This window comes from Balearica regulorum, chromosome 1, assembly GCF_011004875.1.
Source record: "Balearica regulorum gibbericeps isolate bBalReg1 chromosome 1, bBalReg1.pri, whole genome shotgun sequence".
Classification (NCBI taxonomy): domain Eukaryota; kingdom Metazoa; phylum Chordata; class Aves; order Gruiformes; family Gruidae; genus Balearica; species Balearica regulorum.
This window is the reverse complement of record NC_046184.1, coordinates 206,996,914-207,010,525: the sequence shown is the minus strand read 5'-3', so window position 1 is coordinate 207,010,525 and position 13,612 is coordinate 206,996,914.

Here is a 13,612-nt window from a genome sequence, read left to right as displayed (position 1 = left end):
ATTGTGTTCTTTTAATTTTTGTTCTCATAAAATTGTCAGTGCAACATGAATAGGTTCAAAATCTATTTAACCTTTTAAAACTATTGAGAAAACATCAGCATGTGATAAATAACATATCTAATGTGAGTTACTATCAAAAATTGACCACAGTCTCAGCATGTTTGAGCTTTTCAGCTGTATCTTGCTGGTTTAAGATGTGTTTCTGCAGCTGCCCAGCTCAGTTCTACTTCTGTTTTAGTGGCACTGCTCCTGCTGTATTTTACCATTTTCAGAAGATGAGCTAAATTCCAACTTAGATCTTAAGGAAAAAGAGTCCATCTTCAGCCTCTTCCTCACTACACTCTTTCTAGAAACAGCTACATCCATCTGTCTTTTTTTGAATACCCCAGAAAGTAAAATGGCAATGTTGAGATTCAGGTTTGGTCCATGCCATCCTTTGTCTGACCCCACTGTCTCCATCACTTGGATATTAATAGTCCTCCCAATGCAGGAGACTCACAACTAGCTCCTCTGCATGCTCTTTGCATGATAACATTGTTCAATGGCTCTTAGCTTTGCTACCTTGTGAGATTTAAAACTTGTGATATAAACTCCATTACAGAGAGAGAGTGAAATTGTTTATTCCGGTAGCAGATGGTGTGCCTCTGAAAGCAGCTGTACCCCGCTGCTTTTCCTCCTCTGGATGTTGTCAGTCACTTTCAGAATAAAGGGTATATTTTAGGTCCATATTTTGTTTCTCTTACTGGAAGCAGTGGGTGTTTTTTTAGTAGGAGTTTTGATGACAAGTTTAGGGCCCAAGCCTTTTAATGAGTCTACAAGCAAAGGATGTCCTGGGTGCACTTTGTGAACATGAAGATAGAAATCAGATCATGAGTGGTTTTCTGAAGGTGCAGGTGGTAAGAAGGATTTAACCCCTACCATACCACCACCATCTGCTGTATACAGTGGCTTCGGTCTGTCTGAGTGAAAACTTTCTAAGAAGGAAGCCACTTGGTGTCAACCTTTATTTTTCAATGAGGAATGTTGCTGATACGAATAATCAAAATTATACTGTTGTGCTCTATGGACTAATTAGTTATCTAACTTTATCATACCTGTATCAACTAGACTTCCTCAGTAGTGTGCACAAGCCACAGGAAGCTCATCGTTCATTATTCTTCACTGAGTTCCCATTAAGAAATGTAAGCTGATTTTATGATACTGGGTACTGATTTGATTTTTAGATCATCTGAAGGGAAAATGGCATTGAAGCCACACACGGCCACCTGCTCTAGAAGGGACAGCTGTAAAGCCAGGAGTGGTGTAGCTCAGCACCACTGCCTTGCCCACGGGCTGGATGGCGATGGGGGCACCAGCAGAAGCACAGAGACGTGCACAGGAGTGCGAGGAGGCTGAGCCACGTCGATGCGGGAGGATACTGAGCTGGATCACCGGTCTCTAACTGCTCTATTGAGCTTTGCGTGTGCGTGCCAAGGAAGTGAATGCACTGGGTTAATACCTGCTCAGAAGTCTGAAACTGGCCTTTTTGGTGACTATGTAAGCTGGCTGTGTGGCCCAAAATGGTGGGAGAGGACTAAGGAAAGAATTGGAGAAGTCTTGTGCAGATGCTTTGTCCCATGCTAACTGCTGTCAACTCGCATCACGTACAACTCTTGAACTTGCACAGTAATACGATTGCTTCCATGCCCAAGTTAAACCAAACTCCAGAGGCATCAAAAATCTGAATTGTCTGAATTGTTGTAAGGGATTTTATTAGTTATAATTGACCTTGATCCAAAGGAACTGTATATCATATATTCTTCTAACAGTGATGTTATAGAAATCTCTGCAGTATGCCTAAAAAGCAGATGTCTGCATTGACGGCTCCTGCTGTCATAGAAGTGCAGTATATTCTAATGTACTGAAGGAAATTAAGGGATAGTTTGGACTTTACATACACCAAAAGGATTTTGTCAACCTGCCTTTCAGGTTTTTTTTCTGTAGCTAGGCTTGTATTGTAGACTTGCTTTTGAAGGCTCATAGGAACAGCCTTGTCCAACTTGTTTCTAGCCAGTGGATCGAAGTATAAAACAATTATTGTATTTTAAAAGGTGAAGTATTATATCTGTCTTAAGGAAGTCTGTAATTCTGCTTTTAATGAAGTTCAGACTGTATTCCCCCTCAATAAGTGGTTGTCATCTCTACAAAGGTGTTTTCATGCCGCTACAACATTGCTTCAAGAACTGTATTGTTGCAAACAGAACAAGAGCAGATGAAAGAGTTCAACAGTATTCTCAATGTCTGTGTTGTGCTTAGGAGTATCTTGCTTTACTAAGGTTTGTATTGAAGTTCCTGGCATTTACTCCTGGAAAAAGAGTTAAAAGACATGCTAGGAGGATGTGAAGTGAGCCAAAGAATTAGACTCTCATTCAGGAGTATTCTTTGTACTCAGAGGCTTGAAAAAGTCTGTGGTTTGTTGTGTTTTTTTTCTGGTGGTACCAGGCAGATGAGGAAAGTACGTAGTACGGAGAAACACTACAGAAGGGACCTGCTAAATGAACCCACAACAACCATTTCTTGGCTTGGGAAGAAATTTTAGAAAATTATCTATCTGAAGATTTTATGTAACCTGTTCAGTCAGTGGCCAGCTCAGAAGACTTCTTGTCTCAGAGGGTGATGGGGTACAGTCAGCTAAGTGAATCAAAGAAGGTAAAATCCTGGTGGAAATCAGAAGGGTGACAGCTGAGGCGAGGAAGGACAACACTGGGGAAGAGAAGACTGAGCTTTTGTGGTGGTAGTATGTCCTAGATATGTGCAATTAGCAAAAGCCCTGGTCTATCAAATGGTCTAAATATAAAATGTGAAGATGCTATTTTTTCAGAAGTGCACCCAGCAGTAAGTAAATATCTGCGTTAAAATCAAGGCCAACAACACTCCCATGGCACCTCTCATTCACCACTGAAGACTCTTTTTCCCACAGACCCAGCACAGGCTTGCAGAGGAACCTGCCCTGAATTGAGCCCGATCCAGATGCTATGGGATCCTCAGATAGAAACTACTTCCAGAGTCTCACATGAGCACTTTTACCAAACACAGTTCTTATGGCCTATGTTCCAGCAAACAGCCTTACACAAGACATTGTAAGGACAGTCTGGGTGAAAATTCATCTGTCCTGGTATCTTGTCTTTCAGAGTGGTCAACAGTAGCTACCTAGGGGACAATAGTAGATATAGGTCAAGCAGCAGTAGCTAATGGCCAAGCATATAGCCATGCTTTCTCAGAATATTGTCATCACTTTGTTCAAGGACTTCCTGAATTGAAGGCTGTTATTAAACCTTTATATATGATAGTTACTGGTGGATTTTACTTCCAAGAATTTCTCCAGCCACTTTTGGAACCCACGAAAACTTTCAACACTCATAATTCCTAGCAGCAAGGAGCTCAACAGCTTGATTAAATGCCATGCAGAGAACTGTCTCCTTTGCTGTTTTCAGACTACCAGTTAACACTTTGGCTGTACTAAAATTACTCAACTCCAATGTCTACCAATTCAAATCAGTAGCATCAAGAAAATTAGTTGAGGTGACCTTTCCTCATGCTTTAACATTCCAGAACATGCTACTCAGATACCTGCAGATACTTTCTACCAACAGGAGTCTCTCACACCTTTACTGGGCCCAACTAACACTGATACACTAGCTTAGATGTTCCCAGCTGAAAAATGGACTGGGTTATTTCTTCATGGAGGTTTAATTATAACTCCCTGGTGGAACTCCCTCAGCAGAAATTTCTAAGAATTCAAAGTCAGTATTTCTGCAGTACGGTTACTAAATATTTTAACCTAATTTTATGGTTCCCAAAGACTGTTAAATTAAAGCTGAAATTAAAAAAAAAAAGGTTTGTACTTCATTCTAGCCAGCAGGGAAATACAGTCAGTAATCAGAGCCTTTCAGTGCTCTTTTAGCTTGAAGTCCTGTAAATGCTCACATTGTAATGCCAGCCTTCTTCGAAAACGGGCAATGTGGACTTCATTAGTAATTGGAGGGGGACTGTGTTTCACTAGTAGTTTTGTTTTCATTTATTAACTCTTCAGGGCTCCTCAAAACACACACATTATGTGTATGGACACACCAGCTACCAAAGAGCACAGCCAGACATGTCTAAGGCTCAATGTGAACCAACAGAAATTTAGGATTTAGATGCAGAAAAGCATTTGAATGTTTAGTATTTTTAGGGTTTTTTTCCCCAAAAAACTTTTGCAGCCTTCAGATCCCCTCAGAAAGGAATTCATATTGAAAACACAGTTCAATACAGAAAATACAGATTATTTGGTGACATAGGGATGAGACTTAGGAACTAGCAACTTGTGTCCAAGTGTGGTGGGGATCGAGGGCAGTTCAGACTATGCCTGGCTGAGGCATGAGCTTGTACTAACCACTAAATACCCAAATCACAGGCTTGCTAAACCCAAATCCTTTCTTTTTATTTTGTTACTTTGCTAGCATTTTGTGGGTGTGATTCTGTAGTCCCTGTACTGTTTGTTAGGTTAGATTTGCTGCCCCGCTTTTGAAGAGGGAGAACTGTAGGCAGCTATATTGGGTCTGGCTGGGATGGAGTTAATTTCCCCCACAGCAGCCCCACAGTGCTGTGCATTGGTAGCCAGCAAGGTGTTGGTAACACACCGGTGTTTTGGCTGCTGCTGAGCAGTGCTGGCACACACCAAGGCTGTGTCTCCAACATTCCCCCTCAGCAGTAGGCTGGGGGTGGGCAAGTGTTGGAGGCCAGGTTGGATGGGGCTTTGGGCAACCTGGTCTAGTAGAGGGTATCCCTGCCTGCAGCAGGGGGGGTTGGAACTAGATGATCTTTGAGGTCCCTTCCAACACAAACCATTCTATGATTCTATGATTCTATGATTCTATGATCTTGGGAGGGGACAGAGCCAGGACAGCTGACCCCAACTGACCAAAGGGATATTCCATACCATATGGCCTCTGCTGAGCAACAAAAGCTGGAAGAAAGGAGGAGGAAGGGGGGGCATTTGTTATTTACAATTTTTGTCTTCTGGAGCAACCACTACGTGTACTGAAGCCCTGCTTCCCTGGAAGTGGCCGGACATTGCCTGCTGATGGGAAGTAGAGAATAATCTTTTGCTTTTGCTTTGCTTCTGCACATGGCCTTTTGCTTTTGCTGTATTAAACTGCCTTTATCTTGACCCACAAGTCTGGGGTGGTTTTTTCCATCTTATTTTTCTCTTGTCCCTGTCCTGCTGAGGAGGGCAGTGATAGAGTGGCTTGGTGGGCACCTGGCATCCAGCTGAGGTTAAACCACCACAGGAGCAACAACTCCTGTGTGCTTGAGAGTTAAAGAGGAAGAAGATTAAGGAACTGTATGACTTTTCAGACTTAACAGACAGTGTTTCATTAGTATGCAGCAGAAATAGGCAGAGGATTATATGAAGAACTCACTTCAGAAAATTATCTTAATACAATCAGTGGGTGAAGAGGCACAGAAACATATAGAATCATAGAATGGTTTGGGTTGGAAGGGACCTCAGAGATCACCTAGTTCCAACCCCCCCTGCCATGGGCAGGGACACCCTCCACTAGACCACGTTGCCCAAAGCCCCATCCAACTGGGCCTTCAACACTTCCAGGGAGGGGACATCCACAACCTCTCTGGGCAACCTGTTCCAGTGCCTCACCACCCTCACAGTGAAGAATTTCTTCCTAATATCTGTTCTAAATCTCCCTCTCTCAGTAAAACAGTTATCCCTTGTCCTATCACTACACTCCCTGATAAAAAAGTCCATTCGCACTCCATCTTTCCTGTAGACCCCCTTTAAGTACTGGAAGGGTATGCAGTATATATTGCCAAACACAGCCCTAGAAAGTGCTTCCCACAAGTGTTATGTCTTTTCAGACCGGCATTGCTTCTTTCCTTGTTTTTACATATATCTGTAAAACCCTTATCTGCCTCTCACAGCAGCTCTGCAATACTTGTTCTCACTGGATTTTAAGACACTTTGCATGGGCTACCCAAGTAACATGATCCTCTGCTTTCTTGATGGAGGAAGAAGAGTTGAATGACTGGCCTAAGGGAGTAAGTTTAACAAGAGAAGAGTTTGGTCTCTGGGTATCTATTCCTGGGATCTGCAGTGTTTTTAGTTAACTAAGGGAGTACAGTCAAAACTAATGAAAACTGCTGTGTTTTATTTCAGAGGAAGGAAAAATGCCATTACTACTGCTTATTTGGTCTTTCTGTATACTAAAAAGAAAGGTCACATTTTTAAGACACTTTTCTATGATTCTGTGCTGCAGAAGTTAAGTTGATCCTTGTTGCTGCTTATGAATTTGGCTGTTCTTGAAGACTGGACCATTCACAAGTTCACAGTGCTCTGATGTACCCTTGCAACGCTTACTTGAACCCAGACAACTTGCATCTTTTAGAAGACACTAGGTTAGGCAATTACAAGTTCCGCAGGAAAATTATCATGGGATGTGATTAACATGCTGATGTATTCAGTCCTTTATCACCCTTTTGCAACATGTCCATATTGCATGCAACAGCTCGGAGCAGCACTGCACACAGCCTGGCACACTGGCTTCCTGCACACCAACGCTTGCAAAACAATCCCTGATCCACAGAAGGAAGTGGAGCCACTGGCTGAATAAAATAATGCTCAAAGACAAATGACAGATTCTGTCCCAGTGGCCAAGTCAGTGGGCCAGTTCAGTAAAGGCAGAGAGGAGACTGTGTCATGGAAGGGGAAGCAGAATCAGAGCTGTCTCTTTGGCATAAACTTTTCCAGAAATCTTTTCTTTGAGCACCACTTTGTACAGCCCACCTTAGCGTAGAACAAAAAAGAAAATCTAGCTGTCTGTTAGGGATAATTTGCATTTTATGGGTTTCTGTCCTGTAGGCTGGAAGGCTGGAAGCTCTGGAAGAGTGTTGGAAAAGAACAGAGACCTCCCATCTTGTACTTCAAGGTGTTCCCAAAAGTTTAATTTCATTTCTTTAATTACAAAAACTAGGAAACTCTTGTACTGCCCATTCTGACCCTGCCCTTTTATGAGGATTGACATACAGCAGGACTTGCCAGTTTTAAAAAACAGCCCTTGTAGTACTTGGCAAGTATTGACAAGTAACCTGCTGAATAGAGACGTGGGTGGTGAAAGTGCCTACCTCCAGAGCTAGGTACCCTGTTCCTGGCTCACTGCCGTGTCCCATGCCTGTCTGAGCCCTTCTCGAGTCCTACATCTGTCTCCCCAGACTCATACCATGCTCTCCATGTGGCTCAGGAGGAGCATCTGAGAGATGATGTTCAGTCCAGTAAGTCTGAGCAGGTTTTAGACAGTACAGAACAGGATTCCCATTGCTCACTGCAGTATTCAAACACTTCTCGAGCATTTTATAATAAAAAGAACAGGGATTTTTTCTTCCCTCCACGGTTCTTTCTCAGGCTTTTCTCAGTCAAGTCCCACTCTGAGGCTTGGACAGGATAAAAAACACAGCCAGAGCACCAGAAGTGTCCTGAGGCTACTGTTGCAGACTTTAGAGAGCTAATCCTCATTTTGCTAGAAAACAAAACCCACAGTCTGCCTTGAGGAGCTCAGGAATGTAATAAATATAAAACCAACAAAGTTCCTTCTCTTCGTCTTCACAGGCTATGAAAAAACACAGGAGGCAGCAGCGCAGATGTCTCATTACACTGAAGCGAGACTTGTGTCCTGGCTTTCTTTAGCATTCTCCAGGTGGAATCCAAAGATGAATACTGTCTGAGACTGAGGATCAGGAGACATCACCTCAAGTCTTGCCATATTCTCTTTGGTCTTTTCCATAGAAGTATCTGCTCTGAACCCAAAATATCCTCATCTGCACCTGCTTATAACACACCTCTCAGATGAACTTTACAGAGATCATGGAAATAAGGGTTAGGTCATACCGTTCACTCACAGCATCAAAGAAAATCTCAGTGTAGAGGGTGATGTCTTTGAAAGTGGATCCAATGAACTCCTTCAGATATCAGCATTTTTGCTAGTGTTGCCATATTGTTAACCACAATTTCTTGTTGGAAGAGAGCTCACTCATCCGGAAAACCAGAGGGAGTGGGTAGAAGTCTCACTTTCTTAGGAAATCAGGCTTCATTGAATCTCAGCACGGTCTCAGGCCTCCATGCTTTTGTATTCTGTTGCCTGAAAAACACAGAAAGCCTTAAACCTCCCCTCCACCTGTATGCATGCATCTAGGTCTCTTCAGATCAACAGCTTTTCCAGGACCTCGCACAGGTCTTTCTTTGATATCTGCTGACACAGAGACCCACATAGCCACAGGGTACCCAGGGGAGCACCTCATCTTGGTCATTTGAGAAGTGTTGGGCCTCCTCATGTTGACCCAAGACCCAGGAGAGCTGGTCAAACACCTCATTGCTTTTGAAGGAAGTCCATCACAACTGCCACAGCCATAACTGTCTGTTTGAGCCACAGAGAATAAAGGGACAAGTTCTTCTGCTGAGATTGAAGTTCCTCTTTTACACACATCATCCTGAAGAGAGAGATTTTTCCCCCTTCCTCTGGACAGAAGGTCTTTCTCTAGAGGAGAGAGAATGTCTCCCTGCTTTCATACCCTGGGATTGAGCTGCATCTCAGCATGAATTTCCCAGGCCCTCCTGGGCTTGTGGGCTCATGGAGGGATGAAAAGCTGGAATCCAGGCACACTGTCTACCAACCCACAGGGTTTTGATACTCCCATAGCAGTAGCAGCAGCAACTGTTTTCCAGCTTTAGATACTTTCTTAGACAAACTGTTTCCTGCCAAAGCACATCACAGGCCATTGCTATGTAAAAAAACAGATGGGCTCTGACCTCTCAGAGCTGCTGCCAAAGGCCCACATCAGCAGTTCTCACCTCTTCCTCTTCACAGATCAGACAGTGAACTGCCATAAAACTGGGCTTCCCTCATTCAAGGGAAGGAGTGTTGTTCCCATACTCTGAATGAAATATTTATGTCTTCTTAAAAACTGCATCAAAACATGGAGGGAAAGGTAATGCAAAATGTATGTGCCAGGGAGACTATCTGGCATTAGCAACTAATGTAGTCATCCCAAGCTACAGCACTATGCTCCTTAGGGTTTAATCACAGATCAGTTTTGAATTCAAGGCTAAGGTATGAAATGTCCTGAAATACCTTCATTAAAATGTTGAGCTGTTTCTTTCCTCCTCCTCTTCCTCCCCATTGTACCTTCTCCTGCCCCAAGGCTTGTTGCAGGAGGCTGGGTGGTAGATGGTCACCATGTCCTTCCAGATCACAGCGGCCTCCCAGGCTTCAGACATAGTCTCTATGTTGTCAAGAGAGTTCAGAGCAGTGAAAGATCAGGCAGCTATGACCTCATAGCCCTTTGATTCAGCGCTGAGCACCTCAGGGGCAGGGAAGAGTACCTTCTCCTGGTTGTCAGAGAATGTAACAGCAAAGCAAGAGGTGGAGGTTGCTGAACCATTGCTGGTAGCAAGTTTGCTGAAGGTAATGAAGACAAACTCCTCAGAGCTTTCCTCTGTGGGCTTCATATGTCACAAATGACATATTTGAAGTGATGGGCCAGAGAGAGAAGGATGTTACTAGAAGCTCATCTTAATTCTTTCACTACAACCTAAAAAGAAAGAAAAAAAACCCAAAACCTGCATGAAAAACAATGAACAGGAGAAAGCCTGAGGCAGCAGGTCAGGTGGAACTAGCCATCAGTGACTGCTTGACTTCAGCTTTTCATCTCCATGTCTGAGGTAACAGTGAGACAAGTCTCATCTCTCCTGAGAGACCCACCAGTTACAAATACTCCCTGAGCTGTTTAGCTGTCACCACTTTGACACTTCAGTGAAGGTAAGCAGTTCAGTAGTAATTAAAATGCCTGTTAATTTTCCCCATTTGTGGTTCTGTGGTATTCTCTTCCAAGAAGGTTCAGCCAACAAGGCCTCTGTAGAGGAGAGGTCAGCTGGGACATTTGGTGCAGCAGGGGAGGGACTGCCAGTTTACAGGCAGGTTACAAAAAGGGAATGTAATGCAATTGTCCATCATTTAGGAGCAACCGAAAATCTTTTTTTCCCTGCATGGGCCTTGAGTGCCCTTCAAGAAGGACTTGCTCCCTGCAGGCTCAAGATTTCTGATCTTGAAAAAAAACCCAAACAACCAAACACCCCAAACCAGGGCTTTTTTAATTCAAAGAAGACAGGGTCACCTGGGCTGTTCTCATGCCCCTTGAGGCTAATGTTATTAAGCTGCTGATATAAGCAATCTCTGCAGAGAGATGACAACAATTTGGAGAACAACAAATTAGGCCTGGGAGATATTCTGGCACATTTCTATTTGAAAATCTCAAATTGTCTTCCCCATTACTTTGAAGATGAAATTTGGTATAGAGTCAGGAATGGACTTTGGTTAAAGGCTCTGTTTTTAAGACTTCTAAAAAGATTATACTTTTCTTGTGCACAGGAAGGTCAGGGAAGCAGACAAAGAAATTCTATGGGGAAAAAATAACCTTTGCTGGATGAGGGCAAAATTACTTAAATAAATAGTCAGAGAAATGGAGAACTGGCTTGGAATGAGAAGCCAAAACTTAGAAGAAGACAATGCTTGCAGAAGAAGAAGACGGAAAATAGGGTATTAATTTCTTCAGACCACTTTCTTCAAAGTGCTTTTTGTAGCATTCAGTAACATTGAGGAAACATTTGCATATTCTGATACTCAACATTTTTTTTAGAATGCCTCCATTTGATGAAGTGGTGTTATCACCTCTATTTTGTAGAACAGGAATCGAGATAAAGAGAGAAGACCTAACACATCTTGTGTTCAGGATGCCTGGAGCCAAGAGTCTGAGAGCAATATGGTTCAAAAACATGCACAGAAGCTGTTGTCAATCTACATCTTGTGAGGAGTTGAGACACTTACTACCAGCTGCGCAACACAAGGCTGAGGGTGCAGAGGAGGCAGGACACTGTGTATGTGCTAGCGGCGGTGAGCAGCCCTCTTCCCACGCAGGCTGGCTCTCCTGCAGGATAGTTGCCCTAGAAGTCACGATGCTGAGGCTCTCCAAAGTGGAGAAAATCACTGGAAGGAAAGAAAAGGGCTGGGTGCAGACAATTCCAAACAATACCTCAGCCCTTCAGATTTGCTTTCCTTCCTGCAGTTGGATGCTTCTGGGTAGCGTTGATGCGCCCTTCGGGTGAATGCTGGTTAAAGTTATGTGGTGAAACCTGCAACTCTGCCTGTGGTTCCTCCAGGAACGTCTGCAACATCGTGGCTTTCACATGGCAGGTAAATCCTGGCATTCATTTAACTATTATTTCCTAAGGGATTTCTTGAAGTGTTTCAAGGATTGTTATCCGTGCCCACAAATGGTTTCCTTATTGTTTTATCATAGCCCTGTGAAGTGACTAACAGTTAGTCACCTCTCAGGAGAATATCTGGTTTGGCAAGTGTGCAGCCCATAGAGTTATTTGATCTAGCTAGTACAGCGATGGGGTACCAAGACTATAGCATCTGGAAATGCGATTGCTGGTGGTAAAGCTGTCCAAAGTAAGTTAGTTAGTTATTTCTCTCAGTGTTCCTCTAGAGGGAGATGCTCTTTGGGAAAGAACTGAGCAGGTTTGGGGGGTGAGGCTGAATTTGGGGAACTAAGCATGCTCTTTAGAGGAACATAATAGTGAAGATGATGGTAAATAGCTGGAGGAAGCAGAGATCTTCTGGACATCGTTGCAATTGTAAGGCAATCACATCACAGCCAACTGGATGGCAGGGTAAGAAGTTATCAAAGCATTAGATTGAAATTTGGCTTTTTTTTCCTCAAAATGGAATATTCAACTGAATAGACTAAATTACTAGAGCAATTTTAAAAAGTAATGACTTTATTAAACACTAAAAAAGTGCATTTCTGAAGATACACAATGTAATAAAAAGAATAATTTTATGGCTTTATATCATTAAATATTCACATATTCATTTGCTTCAAAACATTTTCATGTTATCAACCCTCCCCGGAAGGACACAGAATTCACATTATAACACTTGATTTATTCTTTTAGGTAGTAAAATTTGCATCCTCTCTTTTGTTTCTTCAGATTTTTTGATGTGAGTTGCCCCGGCCATTTACAAACTCTTTATATCATTGAGATTAACCAAACACCTTCATGTAAACAAAATTCCTTGCCTATGAATGCCCACCCAACTCGTGTCCCTGCTGAATTAGTCCTCTGAAGCCAGAGACTCGCTTCCTCACATAGGCCAGGGAAAGTGGTAGGTGCCTTTGAAAGCATTTGAATGGGTAATGAGTCCAGGGATGAAAATAGCCCGGGCTCACTGTATTTGTGCTACATTTTTAATTGCTTTGCTCTAGCACACTTAAAAACTTCATGTACCTAAAGCAACAGAAGTGAAATCTCTTAACCAGCAACAGAAGAATTGGGAGGTTTTTTTGTTTCCTTTTTCCTCTTACTTGCACTGAATTGGGACGTGAGAATTATGTGATGCTGCATGGTTCAGAACAATGCCTCTGTGCGAGGAGTCTGAGCTGCAGGATGAGAAACAGACCTGGGGGTACTTGTCTGTTTGACATCTAGGAATGTGTTTGCACTGCCGAATAGGAGTGCCAGGGACCCAGCTGAAGGTTTTGATCCCTGCTGTCCTCACTGTTCAAATGTTATCTCATTCCTGGGCCCTGTCTCAGGCTTTCTCGAAGATAAATTCTGGGCAAGCCTCTGGGAACAGTTCACTTCAAGAGCAGCTCCCAAAAAGCAGTAAGGATGAGACCATATCAGTCTGGTTCCCACCACCCTACATGTCCCTCCAACAAATCCCATCAAATTCTGCACCTTCAGAGACTCTGATGGCTTTTTGGACATCCGATACATGTTCTTAGCCTCATATTATTAAGAACTATTCTGGTGGCTTCTGGCAAACATCACATTACAGTGCTTTCAGCTGAAAAGCATACCAAAAATATAATTATGTCTTAATATCCCCATATCCCTGTGACCCTAGGACCTCAGAGTCAAGCACTGTCTACCATGGCATAGTTGGTCTGTTCTAGATGGAGCGAGCCCTACACACTGTGGAAACAAGTGAGTTGACATCTTAGAGCCGGGAATCATTTGTAGACCTTCAGTTATTCAGTTAGATAAAGTTCAGTATTTAGTTAGGACCTGTCTTGTCCTAAAAAGCCCTGCCTGCCAGATACGTCCTGCAGAGAAAAGGGACACCTAAGATGAGGCTGAGAGACTGATCTGAAAGAGGTGGAAATCTCCATGCATTTGTTTCATAGATAAAGGCAATTTTTCTTCTGGTCAGGACATTGCAGTGATGACCGGATTCATCCCTGCCTGTCTATCACTACTGTGTATCACTAAAAGCCTAAGGCAAGAGGTGGGAGGTTTGAATCCACTGTGACTCACAGTGGCTCACAGAAATCCCTGTGGGGGACTGTGGGGGGCACAATTCCCAGAAGAAGAAAGGATGGGCCAGAGATTTTCCCTGTTTCTGTTCCTCTAATGCTAGCCCAAACCTGCTCCCCAGCCCACTGTGTCGTTCCTGGGAAGGAGCAGGGGCTGCCCTTCTGCTGGGCTGTGCAGGATGGGGGGAGCAGGGGACAACCC